Source organism: Alligator mississippiensis, chromosome 2 (assembly GCF_030867095.1).
Source record: "Alligator mississippiensis isolate rAllMis1 chromosome 2, rAllMis1, whole genome shotgun sequence".
In the NCBI taxonomy this organism is placed as follows: Eukaryota; Metazoa; Chordata; order Crocodylia; family Alligatoridae; genus Alligator; species Alligator mississippiensis.
In genome coordinates this window covers 274,766,228-274,780,225 of record NC_081825.1, presented here as the reverse complement: position 1 = coordinate 274,780,225, position 13,998 = coordinate 274,766,228, and the positions used below count along the sequence as shown (strand labels likewise).

Below are 13,998 nucleotides of genomic sequence, written 5' to 3'. Positions count from 1 at the left end.
GCTCATAGTTTATGATTGGTGTCAGCAATCGCGAAGTGCATTGTTTCTCATCTTCTAGGTATGTTTGCTGTGTAATTTCTTTTCCAGATGAAAAATCAAATTTCTGTCCAAGATTACCTGTAACTAATTTGAATAATGTTCATTTCATACCCACTGAGTGCATCTACACATACAATTAGCACAGAGCAATAAACTCCAGCGCATATTGTGCTGAAGCTTGTTGCACCCGAGCCCTGCGTTTGAACATTTGCCTAGGACTGCAGCACATTGAGCTGGGTTGGAGCAGTCCCAAATAGCAGGAGTTTGGGGGATCAGCCTGCCAGCCTGGGGCTGCTCCAACCCAGCTCAGTGTGCTTTGGAGGGGCTGGGGCATGAGGGTGCTCTAGTGTGGGGCTAGCTGACTGGCAGCTGATACACTGAAGCACCCTTGTGCCCCAGCCAGCCCTGTTGGTCGGTGTCTATACATGTGTTGCGGTGCACTAAAGAACTCTGCTGTAGGATAGTACTTGTATTTACAAGTACTGACCTGCTGCAGAGTTGATTAGCTTCCTGCAACCTAATAGGGCCACACATCTAGGGCTTTTTTTTTTTACCTATAACCGCTGCAGTGCTGGGCGCTTTGAAATGTAACCAGTGCTGCAACACATGAAGTTGTATAAATGGCGAAATGTGCATCAGCATGAAGAAAATGGCTGTGGTGCACTTTTGAAGTAAAACACCTTGGACGTGCTTTAGTTTAAAGCATGCTGCCATTTTCTGCACACTGTATTTTGCCACTTATACAACTGCACACGGTACAGCACAGTGTGCATCTGCTCACATGCAGAGCAGACTCAATTAAGTGGCAGATCTCTGGCACATTGAGGGACAAAATGGTACGTGTGTAAATGCCTGCTGACACTGAAACTTTAGTGTGGAGCTAATTAAGTAGCTCTGCAGTAAACAGCTCATGTAGATGCACTCACTGACTACAAAAGATGACAGAAGAATATGGATCCATTCACGTTCTGTTGGTTCACAACCCACTTAGTTCATAGCAAGTTGCTAAATTACATGTGAAGGGTTTAGCTTGGGGTCAGCAACTCCTGGCACCCATGCCGAGCATGGCATTGGGGGCCCTTTTGCTCAGCACACCGCTGCCAGCCTGGGCTCTAAGCAGCTGCTGCCAGCCACAGAGCCCAGGCTGCGACCAGCAGGTGGCTGGGAGGCTGCAAGCCCTGCTGCAAGCAGACCAGGCTCTGTGAGCTGGCTGCAGCTGGGAGACTGCAAACAGCTGCTCCAGGCTCGCATCTCAGCACTCTGGCACCTTCCAAGGGTAGGCATTGTGTTTTTTTCAGCACTCTGGCCAAAAAACATTGCCTAGACCTGGTTTAGCTGTTTGCTACAACTTTTCACTTCAAGGGGAACTGCTTCTCCACTCAGCTGGAGCTCATCAATGGTTCTTCCCTGTGGAACAGTGAATTGGATCCCTTTGAAATAAAAACAACAGGAGCACTTCAGTGGTCCTAGTCAGCTGTTTCCTGTGTCTCTGTATATTCCCAGCTAATTCAGGGGGATATGAAACCTAACAGTTCAAAGAATTCAGGCTGTGCTGTGTTGGGTGGTTCTTTAATGGCTATGTTAGGTGAAAAACTGTTACTCTGGAAGTTCTAAGGCAGATCTTTCTGGATTGGAAATAGTCCACCATTTCTTTAAATTGATGTAGAGAGTATCACTGATTATGATGACCATGCCTGTAGTGCAACAGGGATGTTGTTAGCATAAGTGAACTTCATGATACTATGGCAGTATGTTGAATAGTAAAGGAGCAAGCATAGATCTCTGAAGTGCACCATTATTAAGGAGATCTATCCATTCAAAAGGATGATGTACCCAGGTTTGCTCAATATTGTGGCATGAAGCTAAATATAATCAGTACTTGTTGAATTGATTGAAAAAAATAATGCAAGAAGTAATCTTGATAAGATACTTAGTAGGAACGTTTTAAAATATATTACCACTGCTTTCACTTATTCCACATGTGAAAATTACATTTCATTGAACGATCATAGTCTAGTGTCAAGAAATTTGTGTTTCATTTCTCTGACACTTTTTTCTTCCTTCCTGTTTGCAGGAAAAAAGTCTGCTCTCTCATTAGGGTTAGTGGATTGGTCAGTGTTGCTGAAAGCAGCAGTTCTTATTGAAGAAAGCTGCCAATGAAAGCCACTGTGGAGCACAGATAGAGAAGCACATCTGCAGGCAGCCTCAGGGTGGGGATAAAGCACTCCTCCATCTCTTCAAGACCTAGATCATCTGCAGCCTAAAATAATGGAAATTGAAATGTAAAATACAGTAGCTGTTTGTATCACATTAAGGAAAACTATTAGTGGTTCATGTTTTGTAATAAATACATATGTAACCTTTTCTTCAGCAGTTTAAGTCATATGTGCAGGTGTTTTAAAAACAGCATCTTTCTACTTACTCTTAGTGTTGTATAGCTTAATCTAGCTATACACTTGTATCTAAATATAGAATCATAGAAAACTAGAGTTGGAAGGGACCTCAGGAGGTTAAATACACGCAGAAGCATGACTACTGTGGGTCAGATTTTGTTCCCTGACGTGGGAAAGGATTATTTGTTTTCCTGCTGAAAGCTAAACAAGGTAGTAGGGAGAAATTAAGAAAATAAAGATGGCTGAGTGGTCAAGCAGGCTATAGTAGATAGCTATACTTGTGCCCACAATGCTCTCTCTTGGGCTACAAGAATGTGAAGTATCGAGAGAGGTCTAAGGTACTTAACAGGACCTTTCAGTAAGAAGATGAAACCATTCCATTAAAGAATGGACACAGGGTTGCCGTTGGGGATTTATATGCCAGTTTCCTATAAGAAGCCCAACAAATATCAAGCCCAGTCAAGACAGTGGGCTCTTCTTTATTGTCAAGATAGGAAACCAGAACTTACACTGCAGAAATAACTATGATATTCAAGGAAATGTCCATTATCTTGCCCATCTGAGTCCAGCAGATTTAATAGGAACTGAGGGCCACATTTGAACTGCTCAGCAGATGGCCACTGTGAGTCACCTTGCCCTGCTCTGTCAGGTTGGTCCAGCATATTGTTTTTAGCTACCATTGCTTATGGATATCCTGTTTATTTCTATGTTCTCCTACATCCCCTCCTTTACCATCTTCAGGGCCTTATAAGGGTCCACTCATTTTTATAACAGACTTGCTTCTAGGAGCCATAGAAGAGGTCTTACAGGAGTAAGAGGAAAGAGGCCTCAATTTCATCACTTCCTATATACTGAAGAAGAAAGATCTTTATCCTAAACATGTGGGGGCTGAACAAGTATGTGCCATTTTTAATTTGAAGTTTGCTTCCACTCTTCCATCACTTCTGGCCCAAGGACTGATTGGTGGCTCTCTGCTTTCAGGATATATATTTCCATGTTGCCAATCACATAGCTCACATGAAGTATATGAAATCTAGTATGAGACAAAAATCATTACAAGTAAAAGATACTACCATTTAGACATTCTACAGCAACAAAAGTCTTCCCAAAATGTTTTGCAGTTGTAATAATTCACATGAAAAGCAATACTGTCATGTTTACTCCTGGGTAACTGACTGATCAGAGGCAATGCCTAGCAGAAGATGGCAGCAAATCTTGAATTTGTTCTCTTCTGGCCCTCTCAACTTGGTCTCCTACTGCAACATACGAAAAAAATAGCCATTCTTCCTGTCATAGATAATGAGGTTGAGCTCAACCATGAATTCTAATATTATAAAAGCCTCAATCTGTCTGTCTGTAATGCTTTATTGGCACTCTGATTGGCTGACAAACAGCCAATCGGAGTGCAAAGAAGCGTTCGGAGAGGTGGCAACGTGTCACCATGATGGCAGGGATATGGGGGACGGAGCGGAGGGCGAGGCCAGCACAGCTGGTCTCGCCCCCCCACCCCCCCCGCCCTCCTCCCTGCAGGCAATGGCAATGAAGTGGATAGAATGGGGGGGCTGGTCTCACCCCCCCCCTGCTCCCTGCAGGTGGTGATGATGGAGCGGGGGCGGGGGGGGTGAGGCCACCATAGCTGGCTTTGCCCTTCACCCCTTGCTCCTTGGGGGGGTGGGGGGTGAGGGCAATGGCCTTGGCAGGCCCCTCCCCCCCTTCCATCATTGCCACCTGCTGGGCCGACCCAGCGGTGATGGGGGGAGGAGCCGGCCTGACGGGATCATAGAATCATAGAAGTAGGGTCGGAAGGGACCTTGTAGATCTTCAAGTCCGACCCCCTCCCTGGGCAGGAGAGAAACTGGGCTCAAGTGACCCCCTCCCTGGGCAGGAGAGAAACTGGGCTCAAGTGACCCCACCCATTAGGCATTGAGCCGCTTCTTAAAGACCCCCAGAGTAGGAGCCAGCACCACTTCCCTTGGAAATTGGTTCCAGATCCTAGCCGTCCTAACTGTGAAGTAGTTCCTACGGATGTCTAATCTGAACCTACTCTCCAACAACTTGTGGCCGTTATTTCTTGTTATCCTGGGGGGCGCTGGGGGAAACAAGGTCTCCCTCAAACCCTTCTAGTCCCCCCTAGTGAGTTTATAGATGGTCACCAGGTCCCCCCTCAGCCTTCTCTTGTGAAGGCTGAACAGGTTCAGGTCCCGTAGCCTCTCATTGTAGGGTCTGCCCTGCTGTACCCAGATCATGAGGGTGGCCCTCCTCTGGACCCTCTCAATGTTGTCCACATCCCTCTTGAAGTGGGGTGCCCAGAACTGGACACAGTACTCCAGCTGTGGCCTGACCAGTGTTGCGTAGAGGGGGAGGATCACCTCCTTGGCCCTACTTGAGATGCACCTGTGGATGCACGATAGGGTCCGGTTAGCCTTGCCGACCGTGACCTCATATTGTTGGCCCATGTTCATCTTGGAGTCAATGATAACTCCAAGATCCCTTTCTGCCTCTGTGCTCTCAAGAAGGGAGTTTTCCATCTTATAAGTGTGCTGCCGGTTACTACTGCCCAAGTGCAGCACCCTGCACTTGTCTGTATTGAAACACATCCTGTTCTTGTCAGCCCACCCTTGCAACCTATCCAGGTCTTTCTGCAGTCTCCCTCCCTACTAGCGTGCCCACCTCACCCCAGATTTTGGTATCATCAGCGAATTTGAACAGGTTGCTTTTCACCCCATCGTCCAAATTGCTGATAAAGAAATTGAACAGTGTGCGCCCAAGAACCGAGCCCTGGGGGACTCCGCTGCCCACTTCCCCCCAGGTCGAATATGACCCGTCCACCACCACCCTCTGTGTACAACCCTTCAGCCAATTAGCAATCCATCTGACTGTGTAGGCATCGATGCCACAGTCACCTAGTTTTTTTTAATGAGGATGGGGTGGGAGACAGTGTCAAAGGCCTTGCTGAAGTCCAAAATGACAACATCCACAGCGACGCCTGCATCCAATGCTTTTGTGACCTGATCGTAAAAGGCAATCAGGTTGGTCTGACATGACCTGCCCCTAATGAAACCGTGCTGGTAGCCCCTCAGCATCACCCCTGATGCCAGCCCATCACAGATGTGCTCCTTGATGATCTTAAAGAGTTTCCCCAGGATTGAGGTAAGACTGACGGGCCTATAGTTGCCCAGGTCCTCCCTTTCTTAAAGATGGGGACCACATTGGCTATCTTCCAATCATCTGGCACCTGCCCCGAGCACCACGAGCACTTGTAAAGCCGTGCCAAGGGCCCTGCAATAACCCCTGGTAGCTCCCTCAACACCCTTGGGTGGAGAGCATCTGGACCTGCTGACTTGAACATGTCCAGCCCCTCCAGAAGCACTCTAACCCGGTCCTCCTCAACATTAGGTCTTGAGCTGATCCCCTCGAGTCTGTCTTGAATCACGGTGGGGGAGTCCCAGTCCCTGCACAAGAAAACGGAGGTGAAGAATTTGTTAAAGATGTCTGCCTTCTCTTCTGGCGCGACCACCAGATTGCCCAGCGTATCTTGCAGGGGTGGGGAAGAAGTAAGCACACGGTGGCAGCAGTAGCAGTGGGGAAAGAGGAGGTGTGGACCCAGGCCTGATGTGGGGGGGGGGAAGAAACGGGCCTGACAAGGGTAGGGGGTGGTGAAGCGGGCCCAGTCCAAAGCAGCAGTGCTTGAGGGAGGGGAGGAGCAGGCTGCCTTCCCCGCCTTGGTCCTGAGCCCGCTCCATCACCCCCACCTCCCCTATGCTGACCCTGAGCCTGTTCCTCCTGCTGCGTACCCCCTGCTGCAGCAGCCTGGCTTCTCCCACCCTCAGGCCCATCCTTCCCCACATCGGGCCCAGGGCCGCTCCTCCCCTCCCACTACTGTGGCGGGAATGGGGGGAACAGGCCCAGACCCCAAGCAACAGGAAGGAAGCGGAGAGTGAACCCGGGCGGGAGGGGACATGGGGCTCCATCCCTGCCCGCTCCCCTCCTCCCCATCATTCTTGACAAGCAATTGGCTAGTGTCAGTATACCTATACAGAGGTTTCTGTCATTGCAAGTACTCTTCATCCAAGTCCTCAGTGATGCCACTTGCCAGACCAGTTGTAGAGCTGTCTTTGTGGCCCAGTGGGCAGGACCTGGCACAGGAGGGCAAAACAGGGCAGTAGACTTGTTGCTGCTGCTGCCAGAATCCCCATGGCACCAGCAGCATGAGGAGTAATGGATTTGGGGGGCGGGGGGAGAGGCATGCTGCCTTCACCTCCGCCAGCCATTTGCACACCAGGCTGCAGCTCTACCCCACTGCCATGGCCCAGCTGCCACCATTTCCCTCAGGCTGCAGCCCTACTCTGCGGGGGGAAGGGGGGGCAGCGGCTAGGCCATGCCGTGGCAGTGGAGTACAGCTACAGCTTGGTAGGCAAGAGGTTGGTGGCAGTGAGGGTAGCATGGCCTCCCCCCCCATCTCTTACTCCTCTCACTGCTGGCAGTATGGCTGGCATGGGGGGTCCTGGTGGCAGAGGTGGCAACGAGTCTCACCGCCCCACTGCCCTCCTGCACCAGTTCCTGACCGCTGAGCCACAGAGGCAGCTCCTGCCTATGCCAGTCCAACTAAGCTAGTCTGTGCCCTCAGCCAGCTCTCTGGGCCTGCTTCCCCCTCAGACTGGCCTCCAAGGAGTCCCTGCCCACCAGTTCCTCAAGTGAGTCAAAGTCTGCTTTTCTGTAGTCCAGGGCCCTTACTGTGCTGCTGTCCTTTCCTTCAGGATCCTGAACTCAGCCATTTTGTGGTTGCTGCTGCCCAAGTTGCCACCCACTACTACATTCCCCACCAATTCTTCCCTGTTTGTGAGCAGCAGGGCTAGACAAGCACAGCTTCTAGTTGGCTTCTCCAATGCTTGCACCATAAAGTCGTCCCCAGCACTCTAAAAACTTCCTGCATTGCCTGTGATGAGAAGGGTTCTGGTTGTTTCCTCCAGGTCATCCACTTCCCTACTTACCTCGGGGATTTGGTTTCCATCCTCTGGCAAATCTAGCTTAAAGCCCTTCTCACTAGGTTAGCAAGCCCATCTGCAAAGATGTTCTTCTCTCTCTTCATCAGGTGGATCCCATTTCTTCCTAGCAATCCTTGGAAAAACATCCCATGGTTAAAAAAGCCAGAGCCCTGCTGGCAACACCATCTGCATAGCCATGCATTGATCTTCAGGATGCCTCTGCTCTTGCCTGAGCCCTTCCCCTTGACCAGAAGGATTGAGGAGAACACCATCTGAACTTCTGTCCCTTTAAAATGTTGTACACAGAGCCCTGTAGTCACTTTTCATCCGCTCAGGATCACCCTTGGCAGTATCATTGGTGCCCACATGCAGAGATGACCAAAGCAGGGTGCGGGGCCTGGGACAAATCAGCCAGTGCGGGGCCCCATCCCCAGATGCAAGAAAGCTGGCAGCAGGGGGTGGGGGGTGCTGAGTGTCCAGACTCACCGGATTTGGCAGCAGATGGGGTGGGGTGCCAAGCAGCCAGATGTAAAGCCAGCAGCAGCAGAGAATTGCTGCGGCTGCTCCACCCAGCTCTGCAGGGCCCTTCAAAGCACAGGACCTGGGGCAGTTGCCCCAATTCACCCCCCACTAGGGATGGCCCTGGATGAGCAGCCTGTGGTAGTAGTCAGAGGGCCAGATGAGTCTCAGTAATCCTTCTGTGACATCTCGGATCCAGGCTTCGGGCAAGCAGCAGATCTCCCAAAACTACAGGTCAGGCCACGAGATGGATGCCTCAGTCCCCCACAGAAGGGAGTCTCCAACCACCACCACCTGTTACTTGCTCTTGATGGCAGTGGTCTCAATCTTCTTAACCTTGGGGAGGCCTGGCCTGGTTTCTTCCATCAATTAAACATTCTTCTTCTCTGTTGCTAGGGTTCCGTACCTGTTCTCCAGGCAAAATACTGCAGGTGGAGATGAAGACTTCTGCTTGCTGCCAGAGGCGACAAGCTTCCAGCTTCCACGTTCCTGGGAGGCCATGTCCTCTTCCTTCTGTAGTGCTTCTCTGGGGATGTTGGGGATGGTCCTGCTTTGAGCAAAAGGGTTGGACTAGATGACCCCCTGAGGTCCCTTCCAACCCTAATTTTCTATGATTCTACGATTCCTCCGCAGTCCTAGAGGTCTCCAGCATTGAATCAATGAAGTCTGCATAGTGGAGGATGCTTCAAAGTCTTGCCACCTCCTCTTATAGCTCTCTTGCCTGCTCCCTGAGGGACAAAACCAGGAGGCACCGCTCAAATCACAGGCATTCCCCCACAAACCAAGACCTGGGTGGAAGCCTTGACAGTGAGTGGTCCTGCCTGGACAGACACCTCACAGGTGCAAGCAGAGGAAGAGCTGGCAGTGGCAGTATCTCTGGCATTGTGATGTCCTACAGCCATTTCTCTGGGTCTTTTAATCTGCCTTCCTGACCCTCTTTCCAAGCAGACCCTCCCTAACAAACTCCCTGGCCTGTCTGCTGCTCCTTTGTCCCAAAAGGTTCCCTTTTCCCTGCTTCCTTGCACCGAGTTTACAGTGAAGGAAGGTGAGAGAGAGTTTCCATGCAAACTCGCTCGTGAATTCCCTCTCCCTCGGGTCTCTAGTTAAGCAAGGGGCTTAAGTCTTGGGCTACCTATTGAGTGTTAGCTACTTACATTAAACATATGTAGGTTAGCTACTCTTAATTAAAGGAAGAGCTTACCTTAAAGGCTCTCCTTCAAAGAGGAGGCAGCAAACAAACTGATCTGCAACCTGTCCCTGTTCATTTCCTTCCTCATTGTTCGAGGTGTCTTCTTTTATACCCTACTGGGCCTGGACTGGCTCCGCCCCCTTGTTAGAGCTTTTGTCAGATGCAGCAGCGCTCACCCAGCCAGCAGCACTCTTAGCTGCTCAGAACATATGCCCAAATGCACAGCCCACCAAACAAACACACAGCAGTCCAAACACAGGCATCCCTGGCTCACCTTCCCGGATACATTAATGACTATTCTCATAACTCCATACTGATTGAGACAGTTTTGGCTGACAGACTTGTTAACCAATGGTCTTTAATACCTCCAATACAGCCTCCAATATAGTTCCCAGACATCAAAGCATCACAAAAATGCTCCATCCAGACCTGGTCCTTCTCCCTAATGGAATGAACTGGGATTGTTCCCTGCAAGTTAAGAAAATTGTGATAGAGATCAGAAAAATATATTCTCATGGTTCCTGGTATGTTTTGAGTCCTGTTCAAGGCATACTACCAAAGACTGACTAGCAATCACACTTGAAGCTGGCTGGTCATTTATTTAGCTGAAGTCTATCTTTCAGTCAATTCAAATTTGCCATCTGCTTTTGCAGTTGTTTGGCCTTTTCCAATTGAATGATACGAAGTTTCTCAAAGAGCTGTAATATACTTATCCATTGGTAGGAAAGCATTGGTTTTTCAGTTTACTTCTCCTGAGTCTCAGGGAATCTAATTTGAACATCTCTCAATGTTTCTGTTTTTATATCACCTCACTGTGAAAACTGAAGATTATTAAATATGCTATTCCATAGGACATTGTGGTGCTAAGACATCATTCAAAATTTTTCTAAGTTTCTATTGGAATTTCATCTTAGCCAGTCAACCTGAAACCATTCCGGTAAGATTCTTGCAGCATTATTGGCTTTCAAGTGAACTTTTTTACAGTTAAAGAATGCCACCTGCAAGAAGCCCGTCTCCTCCCCTCACTCCTCCATGCCCACAAGTGTCCTAGGATAATTAAGGAGAAACCAAAAGGTGAAGCTTTTAACTTCCTAATTATCCAACACAAAGATGGGGAAATTAAAGTTAAGCTGCTTCATAACAACATCCTTTTTACTCTGTATAGTTCTCCTAAAGCAAAAAAACCCCAACCAAGATCTTGGAAAAAGTCCCTATTGCATATGTTGAGAAAGCTGTCAATTAAAGTGGCCCTTTGATTTGTAGTTTTGTTTAACCTGGAATTATGCATAAAGGGCCCAGTCACATCATATTGTGGGTGTGTAGAAAAGAACAGGGCTGGCCCACAATTTTTGGGGGCTCCCTGCAAGAAATAGTTTTGGGATCCCCTGACATGAAGAAGCTGACAGCAGGGGGTTGGGGGTGGTGAGCGGCCGAAGGAGTTGACAGCAGTGGGGGGGGGGGGCAGGGTTTGCGAGCAACTGGACATGAAGTTGGTGGGGGGAGAGGGGGTGGCAAGTAGCTGGACTTGAATTTGGCATCGGCAGCATCGTGGGGGGCGGGCGAGTGGCTGGATATGAAGGCAGTGGGGGAGGGGTGGGGGTGTGTGGCCGGACATGAAGCTGGTGGCATCACGGGTGAGTGGCTGGACCTGATGCTGGTGTCAGCAGCATCGTGGGGGGGGGGGAGTGGCCAGATGTGAAGCTGCCAGTGGTGGGGGTGGGGGTAGGGGGGGTGGCAAGTGGCCAGACACAGGGGGCCCTTCACTGAGGGGCCCCGTGTAGCTACAGGTTTTACAGGATAGGGCAGGCCAGCGGTGAAAAGGAACAAGAGCCTATCTTAAGTCCTTATCACAGGAATTGCAACAGTCTTTTCCTCTTTAATGCTAGGAAGATAAATTACTGTGACTTCAGGAGGATAGCTTCAGTTCAGTGTGCCTTGTTTAGGAGAAAATTGTCTGAATCAGTAACCTTCTCTGGTGCAAGTTTGAAAGTGTCTAGGAGACTGTGGATTTGACTTTAGGTAAGTGAGACATTAGGGAAAATGTATCTATATCATGTAAAATTCCTTATGCCTTCAGCAAGGTTTCTGCTCAAAAGCTGTGTAGGGACATAATTCATGTATGGAATGGACTTTGCTGACTGGCAGTGACTGGAAGCTGGCCAAGCTGGCTTCAGTTATGGCCACTATCAGCAAGTATTTCTTCCTTCTTCACATGCTTGTATTACCTCAGCATAATCAAGTTAAAGAGGATAGAAATAGTATTTGTGTTGTCAACCAACCTCTCCTCACCTGGCTGGAAAAAGGAACTTCTCTAGGGAAGAACTTCTAGGCAGTAACTTCTGGTACAGCAGCTCCTGTTGAAGAAAAACATGGAGTAAGAAGTAAGAGTCACCACTCTAAGAATCTCCTCCTTTCCAACAAATAGGTCAACCTATGAGTTCTGAAAGCACTGCTTCCTGCCCCTGTGCCAATAAACTGGCATTCAGTTGCTCAGCTGCTTTTCTCATTCATTGTTAATGAGTTTATGACCCTTTATCAAGAACTTCATTGTTGTTGCTGAAGGCTGCAGAACCAAATCCTGCCCTTCAGCTCAAAGCACCAAGTGCATCCCAAACAGTGGACATTTTTATTTTGTGCTATAGTGACTCCTTTTTTTTCACTTCCCTCTCCCCTTCACCAATGATATTTGTGGCAGCATCTGTATCATCTGCTGTTTTCTGGGATTCAGGTGTCCCTAGCTGGGCAATGCCAAGCTGTCTTGGAAACTCTGGACAAAAGCAGTTCTCTACATGTGGCCCTATTTTCAGGCAAATGGGACCTATTAGCAACAAACTCTTGCGTTATCAGAATACGAGACACAACTGAACCAACATTTTGAGTCTCTGCCCAGTCCAGGGAAGACACAGCTCCAACATAGGAATTGAATATTATGGGAATGTGTCTAAGGATGATGATGAACACTATTTGGATCCTGATGTTCTTTTCTCTCCATATATTTAACTGAATCTTCAGCTTCCTGCAGGAGAAAGGACTTGTACAAAGCTTTCTTTTCCTCCCTTTATGAATCAGGAAAGTTGCAGGGGTGCATATTGCAAGACCATAAATACAACTACAGCTGCTGGGCACTGCAGGGCTGTAGTGCTCACTTTGCCCAACGTCCCTGGGGGGAAAGGGTCTATGCCTGGCCCTACTGCACCCTGGCATCCCTGCTTGTCCTGACTCAGGAGGGGCTACTGTATCCTGGGATGCTGAAGGATTTCAATTTGAGTGGAATAGCTATAGGGAGTGGCCACACCTTAATGGAACAGGAGCAAAATTAGGTGGATTAGAGATAATCCTGCCCTGGAGTGGTGTAACTTTGAAATGAAAAACGAGTACTTTAAGATGCTTAAAAGTGTTAATGGTTAAAGGTGCAGCCAATCCAGGGGTTAAGACTGCAGAAACTGCCTAAATGGATCATGTAACAAAGCCCTAATGCTATTAAACTACCTCTCTCCATTCACTGTTGGGGCCTTTCTTCTACCTGAAGTCTCTTCCATTATTATTGTAAAAGAGAGAGAGCCACAGGGGGAGCACTTAATAAAGATAGAATCAGCTGCCCTGGCCCCACAGCCCCAAAGGGCCCGGCAGAAATCCTCCTTACCCAGGTGTTTCTGGAGGGGAGGGGCCGGGAATTCAAACTTCAGTATAAAGAGCCTGGAGCAGGCAGGGAGGGAGAGCACAGGACTGGAAGGAGAAGAACCAGGTTGAGTAATGCTGCAGGAAAACTTGAGAGCAACCTGGAACGCTGGTAGGAGGCTCCTGCAGAAAGGGAGCTCCCCAGAGAAGACTTAGAGGAAGGATTAGTGGACTGGCAGTACCAGGAACTGCTTGCGATCTTGCTGGCAGCAGCAGAACCCAGCTGAGGAAAGTACCGTAAAGAGCCTAGTAGAGGGGCACTCCAGAAGAAAGGTACCGTAAAGACCCTAAAAGGGGTTCAAGAAAATTATCAATGATGGACCCAGCGTAGGTGGGGGGGACTGTAATGACACCAACAAGAAGCTCATGAAGAGCTGCCGTAAAGATGGGAACAGGTGAAGGAGAAAGTAACCTCACCGAGTGTGTATATATATATATATATATATATATATATATATATATATATATATATATTTATTTTTTTTTTTTGTTGCCAGAAGATGGGTGAACAATAATCCAGGATGGGAGCACTTGGTTTCTTTTTTTTGACAGAGGCCCTGGGAGAGAACCCGATGGCTGAACGGTGATGAAAAGATGATTCGATACCCGGTGGAATGGGCGAGGGTGTAGGGGATGGTGGAGCCCTCAAGAACAAAGGACAGTGGACGACAACCAACTAGAACTACATGCCCAGGTACTGAATCTACTCCCATAAACACCAAGTCATGGCAGGCGAAGACGTGGGTGTCTGGACCTCCGGTTGGGACTCATCCCTGACATCAGCTGACGGGCTGAGGTCCTATGGGGATATAAACAGAAAATACACATATATACTCCTCTATAGAAAGAGAAAACAATTGGCCAGTCAGAGATTTTTATCGAAAGAGAAAACAATAGGCCGGTCAGAGAAAAAAAAACGGAGATAACCACTTCTATCCTGAAACCGAGAGTGGCTGGAAAAGCAAAGACTCTTGGGGGGTGGGCTACTTAACTAGATACCTGACAATTATCCATCAAACTCATTGCCCCTCTTTCACTCAGCAGCATGTCTAGGCATGAAGAATAGGTTGTTTGATAATCATTCAGAAGACAAGGAGTCTGACAGGTCTGGTTCATTGTCTGAGTTCTAGCTGAGCAGCATTGCAGAACATAACAACTAGTTCCAGTGAGCTCATCTTCCCAGTGAAATATAACA

The 13,998-nt window shown here is 48.5% G+C and overlaps 1 long non-coding RNA gene across 1 annotated transcript; it reads right to left on the bottom strand.

Moving 5' to 3' along the window:
- Positions 1-9,320: 9,320 nt before the first annotated feature.
- Positions 9,321-12,909, bottom strand: LOC109281691 (uncharacterized). Its single transcript, XR_002088447.2, has 3 exons — positions 12,769-12,909; positions 11,415-11,479; positions 9,321-9,593 (listed from the first exon to the last, which is right to left on the bottom strand). It is a non-coding gene; the product is annotated as an uncharacterized LOC109281691 (long non-coding RNA).
- Positions 12,910-13,998: the final 1,089 nt, after the last annotated feature.